Genomic DNA, 7,220 nt, shown 5'->3' on the forward strand with positions numbered 1-7,220 from the left:
TAATCCAGGAAAATTCTCACTCACCTTTATTCCTGGTTTCAAACCTTAAATGCCATGTGACATAAAGGCAGGCACTCATTGGCTGTTGCCATAGCTTCCTAAAAGCTTTTGCGTTTTTTTCCATGTGCTTAAATCTTCAGAGTGTAATTAATTGTTGGTCTCAAAATGCCCCCCGCCATGTATAGAACATTCCATGCATTGATGGCAGGGGCAGACATCAGTCTGGGGACCCGGGGCCGACCCAACGTCCCCACCGCTGCTGAGAGCTGCTTTATGTTAAACATGTGGCCGACTGTCTCATTAGACAGAGGTCTGTGTTATTATGAGACACGCGGCACTCCAAAGCACGCAGGTAACTGAGCAATTTAAAGAGTGGGAGAGCATCCACCGACCCGCCGGAATACCCCATAAAATACCGCATCGCTAAAAGGTTTTATACGCGGAGACGGTCTCAGTCCCTGGTTTCGATTTTCTATTCATTTAAAACCAAGACAAGAGAAAACATCTGCACTTCATTAGTAGGTTTCAGGGCTACTGATCTATTTCAGCGGCCTCAGTAAGTGTGCAATTATTTTTATGCTGTGATAGGGCCTAACACATATGCCATCATTCAGTAGAACAGCCTTCCAGCAGAGGTGGTTGAGGGTAATACAGCGAGTGAATTTAAACATGCATGGGATAGGCATATGGCTCCTAAACAGAGCTGAGCCTAGGCGGGTGCACCGCACTGACAAGCTGTTTGGTGGCACAAATTGTACCAAGAAGCTGTTTGAAGGCAAACCTGGCACTGACAATCTTTTGGGGGCACAAAGATGGCACTGACAAGCTGTTTATAGGCAAAGCTGGAACTGTGGGAAGGGGTCACATGTTACTTGGTGAAGTCAGGGTGCCCAAAGAGGTAGAGTGGTTGGCATAGAAAATGGGTGTGGTTAGAAGTGTTATGTTTGTTAAGGGGAGGGGTTAGCAATATAGCCACACCCACCGGGGGTTACCAAAACAATTCTTGCACCCAGGCGTCAGTGACCCTAGAATCTGCCCGACTCCCAGACCTGAGACGAGACCAAGGAAGGATTAAAGTTTGTAGATTTTAGGGCAGAATTCTAGGTTTTTGTGAATTGCAGAATCTTAAATAATCTTTAATAAAACGATATTTTATTAATTTCCCATTTTCTTTAGAAATAAGTGCTGAGCGTGGAACTTTTTACTCGTTTCACAATCTCAGTTATTGTATCCAAAGCGAGGAGGGTTTTGTAACATCTGTGGGAACCGAAACTATTTGCCAATTTCTGGTTAGAAAAGTAAATTTGTTTTTCTGGGAAATCTCAGCTTGTGGCTCGGAGACGCTTCCTGACGAACTATCTGCCAATTCTCTGACAATCGCTTCAAAAACGGAATTCCATTTACTAATCAGTGGCGGAGATTTCCGCGGACGCTCCAGCGATCCTCGGCCCCTCTGCTTCTGTGACGCGATACTGTGTGTTACCCGTTTGTACAGCGCTACGGAATATGACGGCGCTATACACAAATCCATAAATAATAATAATGACTGGGGGGGGGTTCCAGTCCCTCCGAACCTCTCCCTCTCTCTCTGCTCTCTTTTAGTGGAAAAGAACCCAATATTCTCATTCTTTTAAATGTAATGTGACGTTTTTGGCTCATTTTGTCAAAAGTGGTTTTTATGGAAAAATGTGAAATTTTAGAGAGTTTTATTCAGCCTGGGAATTTTCATACTTTGTGAATAAAGAATTATTCAGCTCGGTCTGTTTGTAGAAATCTGCCCTCCGTGGGGGGGAATTAGAAGAACTTTAGTGCTCAGTACATCAAGCTGCTGGCCAGAGTCGTCATTACGGGGTTAACCCCCCCCCCAATCAACCTTTACAAGGGGTAATAAACTAAATTGGCCCCTCCAGCCAGGGGCAGTAGGAAACAGGACATTTGTGTGGTGACAGGGATTGGCATATGGCTCCTACATATATAGAGGGTGGTAGATAAGTGGAACAGCCTCCCAGCAGAGGTGGTAGAGGGTAATACAGTGAGGGTATGGGAGTGCATGGGATAGACATACGGCTCCTGAATCTAAGACGAGACCAACGACCAACTTTCCGTGCCTGCTTTTATGTCACGTGACATTCTACGAATGATGACACAGACAGACTGCGTAAAAGGTTTTAGGTTTTAGATCATTTTCCCCAAATTTACACGAATTTGTCTTTTTTTTGTTTTCTTTGCGACAAATTTAAACCGAAATACAGGAAAAGTATCATCCGGAATGCGCAGGAACCGTAACATATAACAAACGTATAAATTCACATAAAGCAGATATAATATGCCGAGAAATCTGCGGCCGGGGCGGCGGAAACGGGGAGGAGAGGAAAGGTGAGAGGCGGGGAGGGCGTTAAATGATCCTGCGCGGCGAAACAAACAGAAATGCCATCAGAATGCGAGGCAATGCGGTTCCCTGCCACAGAATGCCACTAATTGTATATATTATTCCTAATAACGGGGCGGGGTGTGAGGCGGCCCACGGGGGGGGGGGCTGGGGGCCATAAATAAAATGTTATCAAAATGCAGAGCCGCTGCCGTTATCCCGTTACACAAAGTATAGAATTCACGGCGTTTCTGTCCCAAGCTGTGTCGCCGTTTTTTTTTCTGTTTCTTTCTTTTTTCTATTAATGTTTAACAGAACAGATGTGAAAATCACTTAATATGATGTCATACGAGAACAGAAAAAGGATAAAATAATCATTTGTAGGAAACGTTGGTTTTTGAGTGAAACACCCTCTGGGTTGAGAGTCTTTTGGGTCATTTGTGTTCGGATTCAGCGTCTTCCACTCGGAACCGGCAGCGAGTTCTGTGCTGTGAGAACCGTCGGGCTTCTCCCGGAAGACGATTGGCTCATGTGACCCAACGGGGGGGTCTAACGCGGACCTTCTCTGAGCCCACGCTGGGGTTGAGTTCATTTTCCACTGACGTTAGCCAGGTATTCGGGCCCCATCCAGCCCCCGTCTAGTCGCCCGTTTCTCCTGCTGTAAAGACTCAAACCTTAATCAGTCGTTGGTCTCGTCTTAGATTCAGGAGCCGTATGTCTATCGCATGCTTGTTTAATCCCCTCACTGTATTACCCTCTACCACCTCTGCTGGGAGGCTTTTCTGCTTATCTACCTCCACTCACTAAAGTAAAACTTTACTTGGCACACACACCAAGCCCAAGCGTACATCCCTGCGCGCTCACTCATGTGATTGGCAGAAGGGCCGCCGTACCGGTACATTCTGTAACGATGTATCTCGAGTCTCTTTATTGCACAGATGTTACGATGTAACCGGTTTTGTCCATTTTTATGCATTGTGACTTCTCCGAATCTGCGGATTTTCTGCGGGTTCTCCCGGGGGGGGGTCAGGGGGGCCGAGATCCGATGCGCTCATCAGGACCTCCCGGCCTGGCCAGGTCTCAGAATGCCCCGTTGGTCAGGCCCGGCACATGCTTTCATTTATCTCGTCCGATTATCCGGACCCCCGCTGCGCCCGGCGCTGGAGAGCGATTATTCTTTCAGACCGAGCTCGAAAAGCACTTTTAGCCTTATCAACATTTACCAAAAATGCTTATTTTCTCAGCGCTTTCACCGCCGCGTTTCCCTGGCCCGTCTTTTCCGGAGTGATTTAATTAGGAGAGATAATTGTAAATCCAGAATCCCGGGGTTTTCTTATCATAAAAATGAGAAAAGAATAAGAAAAAAACCATGAATAGCGGAGTTTTTATACGAAGAAAACCCTCTGACTTATTAACTGTTTCTAGAATTACAGGAATTAACAAAATGCGCCCCGTTTCCAAAAATCTCAATTTATGAGGCTGCCCAGGACCATGTATGAAAGAGGGGCAGCTTTATATGTACTGAATAACATAATATCTGCCGGCAGATCGGCCCCATCCGGCCCCCGTCTAGTCTGCCCATTACTCCTGCTGTAACGACTCAAACCTTAATCAGTCGTTGGTCTCGTCTTAGATTCAGGAGCCGTACGTCTATCCCATGCATGTTTAATCCCCTCACTGTATTACCCTCTACCACCTCTGCTGGGAAGCTGTTCCACTTATCTACCACCCTCTCAGCGTGGTAAAGATTTTGAACGATTTTGAACATTTCCCCGCTCCGCCGCCCGCTCCTTCTCTTTTTCCCGTGTATTTGTCTCCTTGTTTCAGAGCAGAGACCGGAATCTTCTAAGTTGATGAGCGCGGAATACGGACTTTTCTATTATTTATCTCCCCGCGGGGGCTTCGCTACTCATTGCCGGCAGCCCCGCTGGAAACACCCACCCCGCTATTATCTGCGGACCGCTCGTGAAGCCCGCCAGGGAAACAGCCCCCCCCTTCTTAATTTAATGTTTTACAAATCCTTTAATCACTTTACGCCGGTAACGCTGAGAAGGAGACGCGCGAGGCGCCATCCGTTACTGCCTGCCTCCGGCGTGAAAAATTCCTCGTTCTTATCGGCTTAAACCGCTCTGTTCCCGGAGGGGACCGGCGATGCGCTGCGTAGCTCAACTTATCACTGCCAACGCGGGGTTAAAAAAAATCCCCAAGATTAACGGCCCCGGCCGGGGAGGCCGAAGGCAAATTTATTAAGTAACGAGTATTTCATTCCTTTCACCGGTTTCCCCTGTAAATCTATTTCGGTTTTTTTCGGCCTGGTTGATCAGCAGCTGGTTGATTGAGTGATTAAATTAACCCCTTAACGGGTAAAAAAAAAGAAGTTTTATATATCGTGAGAAGGAGGAAGTTCCGTAGGGCGGCCACACATTAAAGACACTTATTATTTATCCAAAACGCTTAGAACGCATCTCATTCGGGGAATTTAGCTGGGGGTGGGGTGGGAAGAGGGGCAAATGAATATGGAGCTGCGTCCACAGAATCCCCCCATGCAGGGGAGACACCACAAAAAAGGCTGAGTGTGAGTGTACACGGTGTGAATAAGGGCGAAGAGTAGTTTATACATGGATGAAATACGTGGCTGAGAGTGATGTGTGTGGAAATTCACTTACATAAACACACACAGTACACATACACACTGAACATACACACCAAACATACACACCAGACATACACACTGATCATACCCGCAGTACACATACACACTGATCATACAGTAACGATATACACACACGCAGTACACATACACACCAAACATACACACCAGACATACACACCAATCATACACACCGATCATACACACGGATCATACCCGCAGTACACATACACACTGATCATACAGTAACGATATACACACACGCAGTACACGCGATACACGCAGAAGGCGCTGGGGACCCCTGGCTCGTCGCACTTGTCTGGTTACCTCCCAATAACATAAACACACAGGAGAAGAGGGCTCTGATGGCTCCAACACCACACTGAGCTGGTGCTTTATGGCGATGCTAATGAAGTCCCTTCCTCCATAGACTTTCATTAGTCAGAGAGTCCGGCTGGGTGATTAAGACTGAGGCATTCTATTGTTCCCCACAGGCAGTATGATAAGGAGTCAGGGTGTTTAGTAGATCGGGGGTCAGATAACAGAGCGAGAATCATACAAACGGCTGATATGCAGCTGCCTGAAAACTTTATATTATGGGGCAAAAACTACAACTGGGGTAAAAATTCTAATTCTGTTCCCCTTTAAGTAATCTTAAGGCATCGAGGTGTTTTTTTAACTTTTTGGTGTTTTTTTATATAAAGCTCCCGTTTTTATATGCACAGGACGCTTTCCGGCGGGGGCCGGCACCAGGTCGTAATCAGACGGTGCAATTACCCGGGACCCCGGCGTGCTCCGGCGCTCTGCAATCACGCCAAGGATTTTATATCAATCAGATGTATATTATCTCCGGCCCCGAATTACAAAACCGCGATGACCCCAAAATTCAGTGGCTGCCATTAAAATATCCGGAAAAAAAGGAAAAAAAAGAGAACGGCGAGAAGTAAATCCGCGAATCACAGCCACGGACATTCCGACTGCATTCATGTCTGAAGAATATATCCGAGTATAAAGAGTATCATAAATACCCGTATTCTAATATTATCCATATTTACAGAGACTGAGCAACCACTACATTGCTGGTGGCGGAAGTGGGTGTGGCTAGAAGAGGGCTGGGCGGAGCTTTGTTTCTAAAGTCCCGTTTAAAGGGATTTAATAAAGTACGGGGGGGGGAATTTATTTCAAAGGAGGGGAAAAGTTACAACGAGAGAGCGGAATCTAACACTAGAGAGTCAGAGACTGAGATGGAACGGAAGGAAGGTTTCCTTTACTGAGAGGGGGTAGATAAGTGGAATAGCCTCCCAGCAGAGGTGGTAGAGGGTAATACAGTGAGGGTATTAAACATGCATGGGATAGACATACGGCTCCTGAATCTAAGATGAGACCAACGGCTGATTAAGACTGGGGCCGGATGGGGCCGATCTGCCGGCAGGTTCTGGGTTTCTATGTTGTAACTCATTGGTGTCACCAGCCTATGATCTGCACACAAACAGGGGCCAGAAAGGCAGCTCGGTGGGCTAGTGGCTGAAAGTCAGGACTGTCTCATAAAAAAATTGGACAGTTGGGAAGTGATCATAAATAAACATGATGGAAATAAATGCTTCGACATCACTTGAGCTATTTTTTTTTTAAAAAAGGGAAGAAACACGTCAAAGTGTACAAAAAATGCATGTTTTTTGATTTGGGAGATAATATCAGAAGCAGCTTCGCAGGCGAGGTGAGAATTCCTCCCCGGCTGATTGGTTCAGAATCTCTTCAGATCCCCCTCGCAGATCCCCTCGCAGATCCCCCTCGCAGATCCCCTCGCAGATCCCCCTCGCAGATCCCCCTCGCAGATCCCCTCGCAGATCCCCCTCGCAGATCCCCCTCGCAGATCCCCCTCGCAGATCCCCCTCGCAGATCCCCTCGCAGATCCCCCTCGCAGATCCCCTCGCAGATCCCCCTCGCAGATCCCCCTCGCAGATCCCCTCGCAGATCCCCCTCGCAGATCCCCCTCCTAAACCTGCATTTAAAGTTTGAAAGTCAGATTTTCAGTTTTTATGCCCAAACTTTCCGCCGATCGTCATAAAGAGAGCCGTTCCGTTTTAATGGAGCAGGATTTGTATTTTATAACCAGTTAATAAAACACTTGCGAGCTACGAGCCCGCGGGGCCCCCGGGTTATTTGGTACGTTCCACCTTATTAACTGGAAAAAAAAGCTTT

This window comes from Spea bombifrons, chromosome 1 (assembly GCF_027358695.1).
Source record: "Spea bombifrons isolate aSpeBom1 chromosome 1, aSpeBom1.2.pri, whole genome shotgun sequence".
In the NCBI taxonomy this organism is placed as follows: domain Eukaryota; kingdom Metazoa; phylum Chordata; class Amphibia; order Anura; family Pelobatidae; genus Spea; species Spea bombifrons.